Source organism: Lonchura striata, chromosome 2 (assembly GCF_050655825.1).
Source record: "Lonchura striata isolate lonStrDom1 chromosome 2, ASM5065582v1, whole genome shotgun sequence".
Classification (NCBI taxonomy): domain Eukaryota; kingdom Metazoa; phylum Chordata; class Aves; order Passeriformes; family Estrildidae; genus Lonchura; species Lonchura striata.
This window is the reverse complement of record NC_140704.1, coordinates 47,752,804-47,774,688: the sequence shown is the minus strand read 5'-3', so window position 1 is coordinate 47,774,688 and position 21,885 is coordinate 47,752,804.

Genomic DNA, 21,885 nt, shown 5'->3' with positions numbered 1-21,885 from the left:
AAAATCAGTGAAAGTAACATATTATTGAAGAGCTCACTGCAGCTAGAAGAAAACAGAGAGAGCTGTTTGCTGTCATCCCTCATTAAAATGCAAAGCAATGTCTTTGTGCACTCTGTAGACATGGCTATTTCTTCTTTTCTGCTTGTGATCTTCAAACAGATATAAAGCACAGGTATATCAGCTCCCAGAGGGGATACAATCAATACAAAAAATTTTTTCCAAGAAACTGCAAAAAATATATCTTTGGCATATGTCTTTATGTAGTAGTAAGTTGGGATGCAAAAAGGTGGGGAATTCAGCTCAAGAACTTACCCTGCACATTTTGGAGAATACCATGGCTTAAAAATTGCCTGAGCACTCTGCAAAAGAGCCCTAACAAGCTTTCGCATGATATGTATTCACCAGTAAACACACAGCAGAAGAGTCTTTAGGGAACTTTCCTGCTGTTTTAATCTTTCCTGAAAAGCTTGTTTTTCTTCACTTAAGAAATATTCCAGCAGAAAATGTTTCTCCAGGTACACTGCTCACTGTTAGCACTTTGTCTTACACAAGCCTAACCTGTAGTTTGGAATGGGTGATGTTCACCTCTGCCACTGCAGGTTTAGTACAACACCCCTCCTGATCTACTTATCTAACGAAGCCCCATGCAGGGGTAAGAGGGTCTCCATTTCCTTTAATCCCACACCTTTTCTCACCTTCTGCTCTAAGTGCTGCTCTGACATGCTTTGATTACCTTACTCGTATTTTCCTCCTGGTTTGCAGCAGTTTTAATGAGAATGTCCTTTTTAAACTGAGAGCCATGGACACTCCCACCGCTCTTAGAAAGACAGCTGAAAGATTGAGCCAGCTTTGGAAAATGTAGTGTCACCTTCTACTTTCAAAATCAGTGACGCCATTTAGGAACAGAGCATGACATGTATCCAGCAAAGTAGAAGTGGGATGGAGCAAAAAAGAAAAATTAATGTAACACATATGGCTTTATTTTCCCTGTAAATCACGTTCAATTTAGGTAATAATGATTTATTCTAAAAGCACATTTAACTCCAATTTGGTTCTATATAACAGAACAGATGGGAAAAATCCACAAAGCTGTACTTTCCTTCATGAATAAAAATGATTGCATTTATATCCTGACATTTTTTTCCTTTTTCTCCTCTCTGTCCATCCTTGGGTATTTCACTTTTATACTCAAAATAAAATAAATCCACAAATAATTTATGGTCTGAATTTATGTGGTGTTATTTGGGAAAGAGGGATGAGTTTTCAAATTAGCAGTTAGCCATTGCTATGCAAGAGCAACATTTCTGTTCTCCCATCTTCTTCCTTTTGTCCTGTATCTGTGCATGAATACCATTGTTGGTATAGGGCCTACATTGTTCTGAGTTCTGCTTGTGAAGATCGGTGGAGACACAGGGAGGACGTGTATTCCCACAGCTGTGCTGGCACAAGTGGAGATGCTGGTGCATCAACATGGGAGCTACCAAAACAAAGGCAAACAAGGCTGTATTGTTTCAGTTCTGTTGAGGAAACAAGAAAGAATGTTTTCTTTTCCACTTGTGAACCAGGAGAAAAACAGTAGGACCACAGTTTTGTTATCTCCAGTAGGAGAAATCAGCATCTTAAGGAATTTCTAGGAAAAGAAAACCTCCTCTTGAAAGATTAGGACTACTCCAAATACTCTAATTCTTCCTGTTGCTTTTATTCTTGTTTGCCAGGCTTGCTTCCCAGGTCCACAGCCTCTAGCCAAAGCAGGGGCTGCCAGCAATTGCCTTTGCCACACTGGTCAGAGCTGGGGTACAATTGCCAGTTCAGCACAGGAGCTACTCTGAGCCAGCAGTCCACTCTGATGCTTTTCAGCAAATAATTTTACAGCCCTGGAAATTACTAAGGACTGGTAAGTGTCATTATTTTTATGGACCATTGCTTCATTGCAGCACCTTGCTCCATCCACTTTAGCATAATATGCCTTTTTATGCACTATTTTACCATCCTGTTATCTCAGCTCCTCACAGAAGCATCCTGTCATAATGCTGTCTCCTACCACATGGGCAGTATGACTTGAGAGCACTGTGCATCAGCATCTGCACTGCTCACCAGGGCTCAGCAGGCCAAAGACCATCATTGCCCAAGGTAGGGACTGTTCATTGCCCTCTGCAAGGCCTTTCCTCCATGTACATTTACACCCCTGCCCAGTAAATAACAGCACTACATTTTTGGTTAAAGTCTTGCACCACCTCTGGTGCTCCCCTCAGATTCTCCTTCCACCCAAGGCAAAATGAAGCCTTGTTCTGAGAGGCTTCAGTTGGACTGGAAATTCTCACAATAGAAATGAGAGAGGGAGGGTAGCTGGATTTGGTACAGCTGGCAGTGCTATTGTCACCTGCAAGGCTCAGGGAGATGAACTGGAGCTTACTCTTCTCTTCAGGAGGAGAAATATGAAACCCAAAAGAAGTTATCTTAATTTGCCTCTCTTCTTTATAGAGACTTAAGTTCTTGAGAGCATGAACAATATGATATAGCTGAAAGCTGCCTAGCTCAGCAGGGACCCCCCTTCTGGAGCAACAGAAACCTTCTGGACTAAGAAACCTCACATACATTTTATATATAATGGGCCCAGTCACACACTTTAAAAATTAAATTCAGATATCTTTAGACCTATTTGAAAGTTTGTCACTGAGAACAACAAGAACTCAGAAAAGAAGAAAATTTATTTCTAAAATAGAGGCTCTACCTTTGCAAATTTTAGAAGGTGTAAAAATTAAACATCCCACTTACACTCTCACTCCTGCTCTGGCAATAGATGCAAGACTGTAGGACAGGAACTCCCACTGGTGGCTGTTCATTAGCCATGTTTTCAGAGCTATTCTAGTCCTTATCCTCCTGAAAAATGCAGAGGTATATCTGGTAACTCTTTCTGAAAGTCCATAAGCAAATTAGAAGTCCAGAAGTCCTATTTTGGGAGACCAGGAGTTTTTTCCAGAAGTTTGTCTGTTAATCCCAAAGAATCAACATTTCAGAAGTGTAAAGGTGAAAGACTATGTTGGATTTTTTTTAAACTAGAAATATTAATGCCTTTGAAACCAATAAAAAATCCACTGGATTTATTGATAGTCTAGTCATGGACCAGAGTTCAGGAAGTGAGAGTTCACTTCTGTACACTAATTGATAACTTGTTATAATGAGATTTCTAATTATTCAGAAGTCTTTCTGAATTTCTTTACTTCAATACTATGTTTTTGCAGACCTGGCCCTGCTGGCTTTCACCTCCATCTGCTTCCTCAGCATGACTTGATCTCAATCTCTATCCACTACTCTTTGTTATCTCTTTTACCCTCTTTGTCTTTCCCTTTCATCGTTCTCCTCATAATTATCCATCTTCACCTGCTCTCCCCACACTGATTTCCCAAAGAGCAGGACCTGACCTGTTCTTGGGCTGCCTCTGTTGCTGCCTGGTCATCTCAAGTCATGTCTTGCTGCCAGCTTCACAAGGGACCATCTTTTGCAGACAAAAAATGTCATTAGTTCATAAGCTGCAGGTTTCAGACAATTACAGGAGTTGATAAATATATCCTGGGTACAAACAGATTTAAAAAAATTATCTAACAGGAAAAAAAACATGGTGGGCATTCTAGCTAGTGGCTTTTTTGAGAAAAGCAAAGTTAGATTCTAGCATGGCAGATTCTGCTGTGCACCATGGTGGCACTGACATCACCAGGACAACTCACTGAGAAACAGATGCCATAGAAAATTTCCTTGTGCCAGACAGCTTGTCATAGATTAGTTTTTTATATACATAAAAACAAAGCTTTTTTTGTACAGCTGTGCAATGCACATATGTTTCATAAAATAAAGGTCAGTAAAGTAGAGGCAATAATGAGTTGGTGTAGTTGTTGATTTCCACTAGTGTTTTTCTATTTGGCTTTCTGGCCCGTAAGATACCTATTACAAACAGCCCAGCAACTTGTCTCTTTTTCAACATGATGTGGAAGTGGATTGCCCTGGAGCTGCTCACCTCGATCCATGACCAGAGAATATTATAGAATTCTTCAAAAATTAGGGAGCCCTGATGTATTTCTCTACCTGTCCCACTCCATCTTACACAGGAAATCAGCACCATGGTTTCCCCTGATTTGCTCCTGGTTTGAGTAGATGAGGGGGAAGATGCACAGGAAATACTCAAGGCTAAGACAACAAAACAAATCTGGCTGTAAAAGTCGTATTTTCAAACTATCAGAAACAAAAGGCTGGTCACCAAATGCTTTGCCTTGTGTACCCTGCATGCACTGATGTGCAGCTGTCCTCAGGCTGTGTCTTTGCACGTGTTTATAGCCAGGGACTGCCATGTAAGAATGGAGATTATGCCCTGTTCACACAAACCAAACTAGCTTTCTATCTCCAGAGTTCCATTTTGATACTATAACTGCAACTTTCATACTGAAAATTATGTGGCTACTTCCACTCAGTAGCCCAGTGGAGGAGAGAGGACTTTACACCCTTATTCCTGTCAGCTGTGACTGGTAGGAGGTTTATCTTAGAGCTAAGTAAGAAATTTTTGAAGGGAACACCATACCTTCCTTAGAGGCTGATACTCAGAACATGTACAGCTAAAAGCTAGAAAGGCTAAAGTTCATTATCAGTTAGGAAAGGATTTGGGGTTTGGGGGTTGTTTGGGGGGTTTTAGCCTTTTTTTTTTTTTTTTTTTTCTCTTGGGAAAACTAATGTGTGCAAACAATAAGGAAAGTACAGAGATTAATTCAGTATTCAAAGTCTTCTATTTGTGAAGGCTTTTTGCTTTTAATATGGAGTTTGAAATATTTAATTCATTCATTAGTGGAAAACCTTAAAAAATAAGTGTATATGTATCAGTCTTGAGTACCAAGGGAATCGTCCTGTGTTTTTCTGTCCCTTGTATATTCCATTTGCACCATACATATTTGTTTACAAACTTCCTTAGCCGTCAGAAATTAAAATTGTTAAGAATCCAAAACTCTCTTTCCTGTCAAACATCTGCACAGAGCTTCGTTCAGCTTCAAAGCTAAAGCCAACTGCATTTAATATCTGAATTTACCTCTGAAGCAGCAGCAACAGCAACTGACAGTAATAAAACCCTACAGGAAATAAACTCAGAGTAGAGCATATGTGAGCCAGGTCTTGGGTAGACCTATCTTAAAAGCCAGGATAAAAGGCAAAGCCAAGAGGACTTTGCATCAGCAGGTTAAAGCGTGGTTGCCAATTGCTTGTTGGAATTAAAGGATCTTTGAGAGCTGCTCTATTTATCCCCTCACACAGTCACACAGAGACTGCTAGGCTTTAAGTCAGCCAAGGGTCTTATATTTCTAGCTATTTTGGTGCATTCTGAAATTGTTTCTATTCTTAATACTCTGTAGTCATTAAATTACAACCAGCTGTGTCCCGTCACTGACTTTTTTTGCAAACTGTTTTTAAAATATAGTGCTTGCAGTTCATAGATGTTTGGTTATCTGAGACCTGAATAATAAACCAGCATACAACAGAGCAGAGGACAAGCCATGGTCTTGTCCTGCAGTATTTTGCAGTTAATATGAAATGCAGTCAAAATGTAGAAGGGTCTGAATACTGAGGAAAACTGACCATGAAAGAGGTTTAAGGCATAAAGGAAATTAAAGCACAAACTGGCTTTGGTTAAGTGAACAGGAGAGATATTTTGACATGTCATTTAACATTTCCCATATGGCTTCAACTAGAGTTTATTTGAAACCTTTCAAAACTCTTTCCTTGTGTGCAAAATGACCCTTTACAACAAAGGAGAAATTAAAAAAACCACCATGAACCATTTGGCCATTAAAGCCATTTTAATTAAACAATTGAACTGGCCTGTGTGTCTCCCAGGTGGGAAAGTCTGGGATGCTGCTTTTAAGCAACAGCTGCTGGCAGAGGTGTGCTTGCTGCAGGGAAGAGGTGAGATTAACCCCCCTGCTCAGACCTATCCCTGGGCTTCAGGGGAGCTCACTCACTTCTGACCACATGAATCTGCTTTCTGGTATGTGGTATATTACCACATGAAGATAAAGATTTATAAAAATAACATCTGATGCTGAGGCTGTCAAAGTGTTCGTGTACAGAGCTCGGGCTGCTATGCAGGAGCATGATTTTCTAGCAGTCGGGAGCTCTGTGTTTTTTGAAGGTATGGGTCAGAAAGGGTATGGCATGCTCAACAATCAAAACCAAACAGCTGCCTTTGAAAGTCAGGAGCCCAAATATGTGAAGATCCTAAAGTCTGACTGTTTCCTCTCTTCTTCTAGACCAAGTTTCCACCCAAAATTTGGGCTGCAGAGCAGTGTTATTTGCTCTGTGTCACCACATAGATCCCTGGACAGTGGAAACTCTGGTGGGAGCTGTGTACAGCCCAGATACTGGCTGGCACCTATCAGAAATTACTAAGAATAGAAGTAAAGAAAAGTTAAAAAAAAGGTGAGAGGGAATAAAATAAAACAAATTTCAAAACACAAGAAATTGGGATGCTTCTGCAAATAAGTAATCAAAGAAAGAAGAATTTCATACAAATAGATATTTGCAATGAGTAAACAAGTAGGTTGCCATTTTTCCCAAGTGATGCTCATCTGCCTTGCAGGGGAACTGCAGCCTTAGTTAGCCCCTGAAAAGCACCCAGCTTTGCTGAGGTGTTCCCAAAAGGCAGGGGAATGTGAAGAGAGGTCTTTTGCTCTAGGCTTGCTATGATCCATCAGCGCTGTTCAAGGGTGCTGTGGGCTGGCATTTCAAAGGTCTTTCCTTTCCACTGCTGTGTGCTTGAAGTCAGGGGTTTCTATTCGAGGAACAAAGAGCTGAATCCACCACAGACAAAAACCCAAGGGGAGAGGGAGTGGTTTCTACCACTTGCAGAGAAAATTGATTTTTTTTTTGAAGTATGGCATGCAAACAGAGGGCTCAGAGGACTGCTACTACTTTGCTGCAAAAATACTGGTCCTCTGTGGCTTTTGACGGACACTAAAGTTTGCCTCCATACCTGCATCAGAGACAGGTTGACATGCTCAGGCTCTTTCATAATGGTCATTTCTGCAGCACTTTTTGGGATCCAAGTAAATTTGATTGCCTGGCACTGCTGAATAACACCTGGAAGACAATAATTTTGTTTCCTCCTCTTTATTTTTTCTTTTTTTTTTTTTTTCAGTTATTCCATGCAAAAATATAAAGCCCACTGAAGAGCAGGGAATGTTCCAAATCCCAGTGGGGTAGCAAGGAGAACAGATAATTTCTTCTTTTACAAATTGTCTAATTTTTGAGCAACTGTTGCTGCTAAGCAGTTCAGCAAATAGACTGAGTCAGTTTGGGTTGGAAAAAAAAAAGAAAGACAGTGACTAAGATCCCCTGCATTCCTTGTTTTCAGCAGAAAAAAAAAAAAAAAAGAGTATGCTTCTTCAGAAAACAGAAGCTGAGGGAGGAGAAGCAGTGGTTTTGTGGTTTTTTGTTTGGTTTTATTTAAAGATTTTTAAATGTGGATGTGACTGTAGTCAAGATGATGATAGTTTCTTCAAGGGGTGATACAGCCCATGTTATAAACACACATTTAGCAGGAACAAAAAATCTGAAAAATCACAAGCTGAATTGTAAGGGAAAAAAAAAATATACACATACAGTTCTTGTCATGAAACATCACACAGGTTCTAATGAGTGGGTGAAACAGGAGCTATAAAACAACTGTATTGTGTGATAAATCAACTTGGCCATGACCGAGTCCTTTTCAGTGTCAGAGGCTTCCCTAATGCTGATATTCACCGAGTTTTTTCTTTTGTGAGTCATGACTTGGCATGCTTTCCTCCTGACTCCTCCACAGGCGCAGTGGCAGGAGAAGCATGTCCCTGGCTGGCCAAGCTCAGGGTGGGCTCAGTGCCAGCGAGCGTGGCTCCCTGGCCAGGCTGTGGTCAGAGAACCTCTGCCAGGGGGAATTCTATCAGCAGCTGGGGCTCAGTTGGCTGGCCCCAAAGGGCTGATATCTCTCTCCTTCCTTTGCAGGCTTAGCCCAAGCTCCCTTGCTTAGAATGGGGTACTGAAGCCACACCTGTGTCAGACTGGTTAGAGGGCATCCGTAATGGGACTTCAGTGACCCTTGCTCTGAATTACTTCACTGGTGGAGCTCCTGCCACTTCCCTCAAAATATTATTAACCTGTTGCAGGACATGATTCTGAAAAGCATCCTCTCCAACAGAGGTGGAAGTGCTTTCCTCTGCACTAGCACATTCAGAGTTGTGGAGATTGTGGACTGCTTTTGTAATATTTTTTTTTTTTTTAATAAATGCATTTCAGGACTTGTTCTCTACATTGTATTGACTCATGCTTGGGTGCTAAAGCATGGGTTTCTGCTTGGGAACAGGGGAATAAGAAAACAAGTGTCTGAAACCCTAATAGCCTCTGAGAACATGTTATTGGCAGTCACCAGGCATAGTATGTCTAGGCTGAATATTGCCTGTTTAGGTGTGAACAGTGGTTTGGGAATTAGGAGAAGAGAATTCTGAGGGGGAGCAAAAAAGGGGAGGTACAGCCCCAGTCTAGTCATCACATGGATGTCAGCCTGATTTGCCAGGCACGAATCCATAGCATCTTGACTATGTTCCAGGGTTATGGTACCCTATGAGGATTAAAGCTTTGCACTTCATGCTTGGTTCCTGGTATTCACGCTTTCCTTATCCCTCTTACCTCAGTAAAGTTGCAGTGGCACAGAGTAATATCTGAAAGAGTAGCAGGAGGCAAGGTGCTAGTGCCAGAGCTTTACAGTCAAGAGTTTTGACATAGAGGGGGTGGCAAGTTACAGCACCCCACCCCCAACTCATATAAGGCTGTTCTTGCTTGATTATAATAATATAAGGACTAGTGATAGGCAGAAATACTTGATGTTCCTCCCCACACCCACCAATGCCCCACACCCACCAATCCCCTGAGTCTGCTCTTGCCCTTCCTGATCCCACAGCAGGAGGAGATGGGCTGCAGGGCTTTGGTGGTGAGGGGATGGTGCAGCTGGGAATTTGGTGCACCATGCAGAGCTGTGTGTAGAACAGAGGAAAGGGGCACAAGATTAGTACCTAAGATACCTTTGCATCACTGGGTGATTTTGTGCTTTGTCTTTGGATCCAGCTGACTGAGATTTGCTGACTTTGGCAAAGCTGTGTATATCAGCCATGGCTGCTCTTGTTGATACTGCTCAACTGTTCTTGTGAGCAGCTGGGCTCCTTTAGACCCTGGGACAAACAACAAGAAGCAGAAGGTACTGAAAGCAAAGATGGGCCTCCATCACTTGAAGAGTTTTCAGCTGCAGTGGCTTTCTTGGGATTTTTAAAGGAGTAACACCTAAAGATGAGATTTTATGCAATGTCTAAGTCCGTAAGAGTAGCATCAAAATGAGTAAAAATATTTCTTCTGGGAATGCTTCTTATAAATACAGGATAATCAAGTGTTGGAGGCAAGATACAGCCCATGGGTGAATGGGTCTGAGCCACTGATGGCAGTTCCTGTGTCCCTGCAAGACAGAATTATGTAACTGAGAGCCAGAGGAATCTAAGCAGTGGAGACAGACAGTAAAGGCCTCTGGAATTTATTACCGCTTAGTTTAGTGCAAAAAAAATGCAATCTTGCACAAATGCAAATAGGAGGCAGGCAACTCAGCATAAGCTGTGGAAAGAATAGAAAGCGGGAATGGTATTAAATATGAGATGAGACATTTTGATAATTTATTATTATGGCTTTAAGAGAAATATGCAACTTTTATGATGTGCTTTTAATTAAAAGGAGAGAAAAGTAATTCTAAAAATATTGCTCAGAAATTTGTACTAGGAATCACTGAAATGCACCCACAAAAACAGCATGGAGCTGCTAAGGATGTTTGTGTGGGTATTGATAAAATATTTGGACAGAACAAGCTAACCTGAAAATGCTGGCCCCCTTCAATTACCTTTTGGGATCGACACTTGGTCACCTGAGGATGATCTCCAGTGCACTGGTTATGTACACCAGGTGAAACGAGATGTGAGATCCACTATGGTGTGGAAAGTGCACATCATATCACCGAACACTTGGCAGGATTTACTCACAGCCTGCCCATGTTTCCTGGTGCAGAGAAAGAGCTGAAGCCCCATATCCTCTGTCTATATCCCAACAACCGAGAAGCTAAAATTCCTAAAGGAATTTCTGAGACATCGCTTTCTAGCCAGCTTCTTCCATTGGTGTGAATTGCTCAGCTTACTTCACTGGGTCCTCCATGTCAGGAGCAGTCCAAAGGAGTGTTATATCTCCTTTACAGTTCAGGTGTTAAGGCTCTAATTCCCTGCAAGGAGAAACGTGTTCTGCTAAGGCTCCCACATCCCCCAGCACAGCTTTGATGCACTCACTGAGTCTCTGAAATCTGTCTGTCTCATTATGTGGCATGGATATCCACCACCAGGGATTTTCTCAAAGGGTGGAGAAGTAAATGACTTTTCTGATGGTTTTATATGGCCTCTACAGCCTGTGAAAAGCCAGAGACATCTGCAGAATAGTATTCTGGCTACACCTTTCTTTTCAGCCTTCCCATCTGTGGCACCTTTACTGGGCAGAGGATCTGAGCATCTTGGACAAGCGCCTACTTGATCATTCCTTTGTGCACCCTCCTCCTGCACTGGGCTGGAAGGACTGCTCGCTAACACTTCAGGACATCATACAGACTCTGTTTGTTTCTCCTCAGGGTATTCTGACCTTTTAAAGAAAAGGAACTCAGAATGCAGATGGATTGTAAGAATTACTCTGCTTCTCTTCACCACTTCTGTTTGCTAACAATGGCTTTCCTGTTTTTAGATAAACAATAAATTAAAATAATGTGAACATAGAGATGTGTATTTTGTTCCAAAGCATGAATGTACAAGTGGCATGCTGTTAACGCTGGGACCACAGGTGGATAGTAGATGAATAGTAGTTAGGGCAACTAACAGCTGAAATGTGATCCTAGACCCATTCTCCTACTAACAGGAAAATTATAAGGTCTGTCATGATTCAGGATCAAAAGAGAAGGATTTGTTGTTGTGTTTTAGCCATGAGCAAGGGCAGATATGTCTCATGGTGATTCCAACATGCAGAGTGTTTCTGGAGGGGTATGTCCTGTTCTTCAAGGGCTGTTTTGCTCTGGAGAAGATTAAAAGCTCGGCAGAAGGTGGTCTTCTATTTGCTTCCAGTGTTTCATTGAAGATAACAGTAAATTTTCAGAAGAAGACTTTCCCCTCACTAAAAAGCCATGATAACTCATGAGTTGTTTTTTGGACGGACTTTGCCAGCTGTGTTTGGGTCTTGTTTAAGACCTGGAGTTCCAGTCTCCCTTTCAGCTGCAATACAATGTTGAGCAAGCAGAGTTCTCTTGAGGGACTGCTGCCTGCCAGGCTGAGCCCACAGGGAGTGAAGGAAATCCTTTCAGTGCAGCTTCTGAGGAGCACAGTCCAACAGAGCAGCCTGTCTCAACCATTTGTAGTAAGATAAAAACAAGGGCTGAGCTCTCCCTTCCTGAGGGCTGTGTGCTCGGTAGGTATCAGTGGGGTGAGTGCTCGTGCCGACAGCCTGCCACTCAAACTGCAAACACACGCACTCCAAGGTCACCAAGTCACTTATAGGAAGTGAACCAGAATAAACAGCCTCTCTAACAGGCTTTATTTTCTAGCAGAACACTCCAGTTTTGCTCTCCAAGGGAAGTTGCCTGCGGTGGGGTGCCTGGGGATTTATCTGGCTGTGGTTCAGCTGACTTACACGCTTGGTCTCCTCTCCCACATTTGCTTCCTCTTCCACCTCACGCTTGGCACCCTCTCCTTCTGGCAGGCAAGCACAGGGGTTCTGAGAGAGCCAGTTCCCTTCTCTCTGGGTTCAGGTAAAGCCTGAACTGGTCATGTTATCCTAGATTGAATTTTCCCAGCATTTTCCTCCTGGGAAATTAACTTGTTAAGGTGGCTTGCACTTCCATGAGGTACTGGGAACTCCTTGCCAGGAACATTGTATACAGTACATCCCTGATTTTAACTGGGATTTTTTTCTTTGCAAAAGCTAGGTTTGCTGTGATCCTGGGGTTTGTAGAGGGAAGTGGGGTATTATATTTGCCCTGCCCCATGGGTGACAGCAGCGTAGTGCTGCTCGGGCCAACACTGAGAGCACAATGACTGGTCTCGTGCAGGGCCATCTGACAGGAAAGGAAACAGGCCTTTTTCTTACTTCCCACTCACTAAAACAAAGGATTGTTCACAAGGTCTCACGCTTTTTCCCAAACTCTGTTTCTCCATGGACAACTGCCACAGTCCAGCATGTACCGATAGCATCAAAGTTTTCCTTGGAAACCCTCCAAAGGATTGAGCTCAGTGGACCACACAATTATTCATACACTGTTTGGGAATTATCTGCCTGAATCAACTAGACTGTTTTTGTTTTCTTTCATTCTGTGACATTGACCTCACACATCTCACACCTACCAGAATGCACTTAATATTTTTCATCTCTTTAGTAGCCAAATTTTCTTCTTTGGGCTTCATCTGTACACTGAATGGCTGAGACAGTTTGTGTTCAGCCTGGAGAAGAGAAGGCTCTGGGGCGAGCTTAGTGCAGCCTTTCAATACTTGAATGGGGCCTACAATAGAGCTGGAGAGGGACTTTTTCTAAAGACATGCAGTGAGAGAACAAGAGGGGCGGATGACATTGAACTGATAGCAGGTTTAGATTGGATATTCATTATTGTGAGGATGCTGACACACTGGAACAGATTGCCCAGACAAGTTGTGGTTGACCCATCCCTGACAATGTTCCAGACCAAACTGGATGAGGCTTTGAGCAACCTGGTCTAGTGGAAAAGTCCCTTTCCATTGTGGGGCTGTTGTAAAAAGATAATCTCTGAGGTCCCCTCCAATACAAACCAGTCTATGATCCTATGATTACTTGGTATACCTGCACCCACCCACACACATGCACCCCCTGGAATGCCCCATTCTCTATGTTTAACTTCACTTACTCTGATTTTTAAAATATACTTAGCAGTGAGATGTGCCTGAGCAAGAATGGAATGTTTTAGAGAGGTGAAAGTCCAATCATTTCCTCAAGACTTGCTGCAGGTCTGATCATCCAAACACAGAAAGATGGTACAGAAACACTTGGTGGCTAAAGTCAGTACCTGAAAAATAGACTTTGAGACATCCTTCTTTCAAATTGCAACAAACCTCTCCATGGTGTTTCCTAACCCTGAACTTTACACCCATGAAAATCAGGGAGAAAAATTGCATGAATGTGGGATGTCTTGCTGGGTAAAAATCTTATTGTGCTTTTCTGCAGAGATTATTATTTGAAACCTCCCTAAAGAGATAATCTTGATGTGGTGGGGCCCATAATGGGGATTTAACCTTTACAGTATCCTGTTTTGGAGCATGTTTTTGGCCCTATCCCTAACATATTGGTCTGTTATTTCACCCCATTCTGCATGTAATTCACAAGGCAGCACCAGCTGAAAAACAAGAGGGAATTCTGCTTTTCTGGCTGGACTAAGGCTTCAGTGTCCAGTATACTGACAACTTGTATTGTCACATGCTCCTTCTGCAACATAAATGTCTGCATGGTTTCTACTGCTGCATAATTTTATCTTGATGGGTGTGCTACTGGGAGAATGCATTTGTCTTGCAATATCTTTATTTGACACTTTGGATATTTACTTTTGCTGGTAAGCACAAGGTCTGAAAAATGGTTTGGATGCCTGCTATTTGGCTAAGAGGTTCCAAAACTTCAGACTGGCACCTTTGCTTGCTCACAGTCTGCCCACCAAGTGCTAAGCAGCAGTGGCTGGTGGAGGGGACAGTCAATGGGGATAGTATAGCACTGTGTAGTCATGCTGGGGCATGCTACTCTGATAGGTGTGGAAGGCAGTTCCACAGGGCTTTTCCTTAGGAAACTGCTGAAATACTATTTCTGTACATGGGAAGGGAAAATAACCTGGAAGTGCTGCTCTTTCCAAAGCTTTGAGCTTGTTCCTACCAAGCTTCACTCCATCTTGCTTTACACTGCATTAAAAAATAACTCTATTTCCATTATGTTTAAGACCTCATGGCTAAATAAGCTAAAACAAGTCTGATTGCAGTTAAAATCACAGCATGAATGACTCAGAAAAGCTGCTTGTTAGGAAAGGGTTATTCTGGTATGGACAACTTGTATAATAAAGATGTCTCTTCAAGGAGTATCTGCAGCAGAAGGAAATCAAAAGCAGCACCTTGTGGGCAATATGTGTCTTTTGGTACTGTCCTGGATTGGAGTTTATGGAAGAATATCTTTACATTCATACAGTCTGAATATGTTGCAATTTAAGTGTGCCCGGGGATGTGATTATCATTGTTTGTGTTTCTAAAAGTATTTGTTAGCAAAATGAAGCACGAGTGTCAGACTCGAGCTGTGGGAGCTGCCATGTACTCTCTGCCACTGCCTTATTTTGTGGCCTTGGGCAAGTTCTGTAATTACACTGGGACTTTGTTTCCCAGCCCTGAAACTCGTACAATAAACATCCCCCCACTCACACTGGTTTTCTGTTACACTTAAAGCCAACCACTAACTCTGCCTGTCTCCTTTGTGCCTTCAGCATTAAATTTGGTGAAGTTGTTCATTGTGATAGGAGTTCCTCTGCATAAGGGCAGCAGTAAGGGCTGCAGTGACCCGCCAGCACTTGGAGATGTGTGAGGGAAAGACACTGTGCCATTGCAAGCAATTAATTACATTATTATTAAGTTATTGCTGTTTTCCACTGAAAGGATCAGTATTCAGAGCCTGATGCATTCTCACAAGAAATCAATGTGATACAGCATTTGCATCAGCTCAGTAGAGCCTCAGCCAAGAGAGTGAATGACTTAAAATGGTATTTATAAAACATAGTTACTCTGATTATATAGGAACATACATGAAGTACAGCTTGAAATTTTTGGAAAATTTATCTCTTTTTTTTTTAACCTAAGGTACTATTTTTCTTAACGTAAGCAATAAAAGCTTATAGTTGTGGGGTAATTTTTGAATAGCTTAAATATTGTGCACTTTACCTCTCTGTGAGCTGAGCTGTGTCCACTTTAGGATGCAATGAGCATTTTTTCCAATTATATTCTCAGTTACTCTCCTTTCCTGCCTTTCTTTGACTCCTGTGGAAATAAGCTGTTCTAGACATCACTACACTGCACATATTTTGTAATTTCTGTATTAACATGCAGGGATAGATACAGATTATCAATTTGGGTTATTCATCAAAGATTATTTCAGTATTGAGTAGTCATTACTATTTCAAGTGCCCTGCCAAAGGAACACCAAATTCTCAAATGAACTGAAGGAGAACTTCTGAATTGCATGCTAGCCCTTGTACATGCCACTATGTATTTCTTGCTCTTTCTACTTCAGTTGAATAATTCCCTCTAAGAATGCTCCATACCCCAGTGACTGCCATGGTATGCTGCTGAGCTAAGTCAGCAGTGCTCCATGGATGACAAACTCCAGGATTGTAGAAAGTTATTATTAAACTAAGGTGACCAAGAGCTGGATTTTTGAAGGTACAAGATCAGTAGCAGGTATAACAAGGGAGTTACTTCTGTGGTAAAGCACTGCTCTTTCCTCCAAAGCATTATGTAATTTTCCCATTTTATACAAAAGCATCTGTACTAGAGGGTGCTAAGGGGAAGATTCTGGTTAAGGGAGGGGTATCATCTGTTGTAGCATCTCATTTTATGAAATATCTGAAACTGAAAGTATCTCTCTGGTGCTCCAGCTATGCTAATTATTGTAATGTGACCACAAATTGGCAAACAGCACACATTTGGTAAACTAGCACGGCTGGAGGAAACTGCACTGATGTGTTGCTGCTTTGCAGTTGATTCTCCCTGGGAAGAAAGTAAACAGAAACAAAATAGACTGCTCTATTATTTTTCATAGTCCAGGCAGCTGCATTTTTTCAGGGCTAGAGTTTCTCAGATCCTCATGAGCCATCCTGGAGATCATGACTGGCATAATACGAAACATGGACAAGCAGTTGTAGACATTTATAACAGCACTTCTTTAGCTGAGACACAGAAAATAATAATTGTTTTTTGTGGACTATTAGTACTTGCATATAAGGGAAACTCTAAAAACACTGCAGACCAAAAGACATAGATGATCTTTAAGGCAGAACCATGGATTAGTCTCCCTTAGCTTCTCAACTCTGTGTGATATGAAACCTGCTATTTCTCCATGCATTTTTGTTTAGAGAAGAGATATCATACTAATCCTTCAGGATCTAATAAGCAAAAGAGAATTTCAGACAATTTCCCCAAGACAAACCTGAAAATAGATGTTAGGAAGGTTCATTTCTTTCTGTTCCACTCCATAAGGTGATGGATGAGTAATGCCAGTTTGTGTTTTGTTAGTGCATATGTCTGTGTTTGTTCATTTAAAGAAAACAAGACATAACATTTTAACGTAAAATAAGTTCAAAGGGGAAGAATGGAAAAGTAGATAGCCCTCCACTCGGGTGCCCAGAGCAAGCCTCTAACTCATGTAGAGGAAAAACCTCCTGGTCAGCAGCCAGGAACTTATTATTCCAACAGGTTTATTATCATATTTGTTCTACAGTGAAAGATGGCATGAAAGCAAGAGTCACCCAGGGACATTGTGTTTTGCTGGAACAAAGCAAGAACATTCTCAAGAGGGCTTCTTGTTGAGCAATCCAGCACTCTGCACTTATCCAAGCATTAACAAAGGAAAAAATTCCAGTACTCATAAATTTGTCACAGCTCATACGAGATGTTCAATGACACTAGATGAAAATCTGCTCCTGTGTGAAGATGAGACAGCCAGAAATATATACCCTTCTCTTCCAGTGGAGGAACTCTAGATATACGTGAGAGCAAATCAGCACCAAATTCAGCCTGTTGTGTTCTATCTTGTTCTTGTTTTTAAGGTGCAAAAGACAACTACACTAAGTTCTGTCTGAACTGGAACCCCCAAACTGGTCTACTGTAAAAAGGGCTGCTCCAGTCTCAGAACATATGGTTGGCACTTTGCTAAAAACATACAAGCAACTTTTAAAAATGCAGACCTCTAAAGTACATTACTGAATTGTTGTTTAGGCTATTAAATGAAAAGGAATTTTCATTAAGATGGAAATTCTGGCCCCACTGAAGTTCATTACAAGATTTCTACTGGGTTGGTGGGAGCCTGGGTTCCTTCATCCTTACTTTAACAGTATCACAACTCATTCTCCAGGGGCAGGAATGAACCTTCAAGCACAGATTATATTTTCCTTAAATTTTGCCTTTCCAAGTGATGCTTGTGCCCTTCAGCTAGCAGAAAATCTGAGCATAGATCCCACCTGTCGCTTATGATCTTACCTAAGGAAATATATGGTAAAAAGAACAGGGCAGAAATTCCTTCCGATTGCTTAATAAGCAGTTTTGGTTTCAGAGACAGCAAAACCAGTAGTTTTAATTGAATGAGTAATGTTTTTTCACTATTCCTGATCTATTGTAAATTAATTACTAACTGTTTTCAGCAGCACCCATTTGTGACAAGCATGATTAGGAGATTGAGTCAATTATGAGATGACCCCAAACTGATACCAAATGGAACAGGAGTGAGGGAGCAGCTGCCTCAAATGTGAGGTGAAAAGATTTTGAAGCTACTTCATGACCCCAGGTAAGCAGACATACATCCTGAAACCTTGTACTATGGAATCACATTATGCCTAACAATTGGGGTTTTTTTTGTGGTTTGCTTTATTGAATAAATGAAGCTTGCTTAGGTTCTTTTGTCCCCAGTAACCTTGCTAAAACTATATAGCCACTTCTGGCCTTTATGTCATCTTGTTTTCAGATCCTGATTATTTTTTTTCCCCCTGCCTTTTCCAGAACTCTTCTCAAGGGTATTTCATTTAAGGTCTCCTTTCTATCTCACACAAAGAGATGACTAAACGTAACATCTCAAAAGAAACTAGTTCTGAACTGCTCATCACCTAGGGAAACATTCTAAAAGGTTCTTGAGAGCAAACTGTAGAGAGAAATTTGTACTCTGTAGAGCTAATATAGCTACGTGCTGTGAGGATACTGGGTTTGGAAAAACATACTGCTTTTAGAAATTCCAGGAATGAACTACTGCAACAAATGTGATGCTTTTGATCACATATTGTAAGGTTTAGGTCTAAAGCCCACTCTGTCATTTCTTTGATGTTGGAGTGCATGAAATAGAAGACTCTCTGAGTCCCTCAGAGAGAGAAAGGAATGTAGGGATTGAATTGGAACATTTACAAAAACTGAAATATATTAAGCCACACAGACATGAAGTAGGAGTGTAAGTTTTAGTTTTAAGTAAGTAGAAATATATCTTAAGTGCCTTAAGAGACTGTTAGCTAGTAAAAAGCCCTAAAGACTAATTTAAAAATCAGTAGTGATATCTTTCACAAAATTAACTTAGCTCCAGACATAATGAAAACACAGCAGAACATTGCTTGCATTTCTAGGTAGACCAGATAGAACTATTTGCGTGGATAGAACTATATGCATGGATTTTAATGTAGAAACTGACAGTATTTCCGCACATCAGATTTAAGCTCAGATAGATGTAGGAAGAATGTTCTAGGATTGTGTTTTTAGCTGATTGGATGAATAAAATCCCCCTGCAAAAAAAAAAAAAAAGAGCAGTAGCTTCTGGTAGCCACTGCTGTTTCTACTCAGAACATCAGGACTCTATGCCTGAAAGCTTTTAGCATGGACTTTAATAGGCTGAACTCTTCGCCTTCGAGGTTGATGTATTCATGCAATAAAAACAACTTTACAACAACCAACAACTGCTCCTGACTCTTTGAAGACCCAATACCCACGTATAACTTGACACTTTGATCCTTAGAAAAAAGACCCCAGACACTGTTCAGTGTTAGTTGGGAATAATGAAGTTTCTCTGATTCCATGGAACTGTAGTGGTGCTCTGTTTTTTGTGTGTGTGTAAGCGAATTATGCTAAACTACAACGCCGCGTTTTACTCAGTGCCACGGTTTAGTTGAGGTGTTTGGGCATGGGTTGGACTTGATGATCTTGATCTCTTCCAACCTAGTGATTCTGTGAATTCTGTGACATCCCACATCAAACAGGTCTGTTTCAAATCCATGACTGTAGCAGGCAGCCAAGGACCAGACCCCCAGCTGGAGAAAACCACTTGAGCCCTCTTGATTTTAATGGGTGGCTGTTGAGCCACACCACTCCAGCATCAAGCCTCTTCATGTTAGGGGGCAACTAATTACAGCAAATAATTAGTTTTTCTCATCCTCACCAGATCCATTCAGTGATCTGAATGGAAAGAAAAAAAAAAAAAGAAAAGAAAAAAAATGCAGCTATTTGGCTTATCTATAAATTTTTCTGAGGGAGTGAAAGTAGATCTTTGAACACCTTCATATTTCACAAAGAGCCTTCAGGGTCACTCTTTTTATTTATGAATGTCTATGTTGCAATGAGTGGAAAACCTGTAACAACACATGCTAATAATGGTACATCCCAAAATAACAAATATCTAGCAAGTGTTTGCTTAGTCCTTCTCCAGGGGAAAAAAAAAAAACAAAACCCCAATGATTTTCAAGAACAAATGACCACCTTCTCTGTATCAGACTCTCTGTTAATTACAGCACAGCTGCTCTCATTCTGCAGCAAAAACTACATTAAACTGTGTGATACAAACCAAAGTGAACACATTCTTCCCACCTTTTTTTAGCTGCCTGTATTTTTAGCAGACATTGTTTTGATATTGTGATAATAGAAAGGAAGAAGAGCCAGAGTAATTTCCTGGAAAAATACTTCTAAATGCTTTAGCAACTTACTTGTTTCCAAGCTTCAGCTTGTAATAGGCTATATAAACAGCTTAAAAAGGGGAAAAAAGGACAATTTTGAAGGCACTGAACATCCCACTGAGGAATGGTCTGCTGGTGCTGGGAAGCCTAGACATAGTCTTTTTTTGGTCTAAGCTTAAAAGACATACTTGAGAGTGAGGGGTTACAATTCTTATTCTGGTTAAGCAACTTTTTCTGGTTTCTCCTGCTTGTGTGTCTAGGGTCTTATTCTAAACTGCATGTGGGGTTGATGCCAGTGAGGGGACTGTTTGGTTTTCTGGAAACAAAATAATAAATTTTTGTTTATTCCCAGCTGAGAATGACAGGGAATGAGGGGATGAAGCTGTCTCTGTGTATGGCACATGCACTCCAGAGTAAGCTGCTCTTCTGTTTTGGTTAGAGCAGCTGACTCCCCCAGATCTGCCATGGGCATGATGTCAGGACGAGGCAGTGGGAGGACATGGTACCTGTGCTGCACACCTGTACTCCAGCTGCCAGGATGCAATGTTTGCAGTGCTTGATGGTGCAAAATAAAACCCTCTAAAAGCCATTACCTGCTTGATGTAGGCACTGCAGTCCTGTGAGTGCACAGGCTGTCCAGGAGAGCAAATAAGCAATGATCTTTCATAAAGCAGCTGGTGCCAGAAAGCATCCCTGACTGGGGTGATTATTTTGATCTCCTGTGGAAGAACTGCCCAGAGCACCAAATAAACAAGCAGTTGCCAGTGGATTCCTGTTGCACTACAATGTGAAATAACTCACATACTTACACTAAGATCTAAAAGAAGAAAAAGAGGGAAAAGAGGAAATTTTATTTCTGACCTCGTAATATATAGAATTCTAAAAGTGACAGTTGATTAGAGGATGAAATTGTCACTTCTCCAACCACACTGGTCAAACTAACAGTTTATCAATTCTCTCCTCTTACAAGGAAGAATGTAAAACAATCATTATTTAGATGAACAATGTATTAGAACTCTAGTAGAAATATGTAAATATCAGAAGGCATAGAAAACTTTTAAAAGAACTTTAAAACTTTTCAAACAACAGAGCAAAAGATTCCCATATAAGAAAGAATTTTCTCTGCTATACTCAGATGGCAGCCTGGAGAACTCATCAACACTGAGCACAAAGCTCCTACCAATGTGTAGGATGAGCACAAATATGCATTTTATGTGCTGTGTAAAAAGGACTCGGATGGATTTTGTGTTGTGATGCCCACATCTTGTTTTATTGATGACTTTTAGTGTCAGAATCCATGAGTCTGTGTAGTGGGACAGTGTCAAGTCATGGGAAGGAAGAGCCTGGGAGGAAAAAACCAAAGAAATAAAACTGCCTGGCTCTTGTCAAAACAACTCTTTGATGATGAGATGAGTGACAAAAAATGGGAAGGAAGGGGGCGACAGAGCTGCTGCCTTCTGAGATAAAATAAACCCCCTCACTATATAATTCTAAAATGCTAAATCTTGAACAAATGTGGTTCCCAAGGAAGAGAATAAAATGACCTGATGGCTGCTAAAGCCACAAGATAAATTATTCAAATGAACATAAAGAACAGCATAGTGAAAGGAACAATATTTAGAGATTGTGCATGAGCAAAAGGGAAAACTGCTATGACACAATTAAGAATAATTTTATCAAGACAGTGGGCCAATCTACTGCACATGAATGAGGTTCAACATTTTTGGGGGACTCCAAAAGTGAATTTAATTTCATTAATAAAGAGACTGAAATGTTTCTTTGGAAATTGTTTTTTGCCCTTTTTGTCAGACAGCGCCAAGAGAGAAACCGACAGCAGAGAAGATATGAAAAGGAAAAAAAAAAAAGAAAAAAAAGAGCAGAGAGGTTTTTAAATCATCTTCATGATGAAAAAGGTCTTAAAAATGCCAAGAACCAGATACAGGACCAGTAAGAAACAATTAGTGAGCACCAAATACTCTATAAAAGACCAGCATTAAACAGGCTGACTTCATTAATCTCTTCCATCTGAGGAGATTTCCAGGGATAAACAACGGAAGAGGAGGGAGTGGCATTGAAGT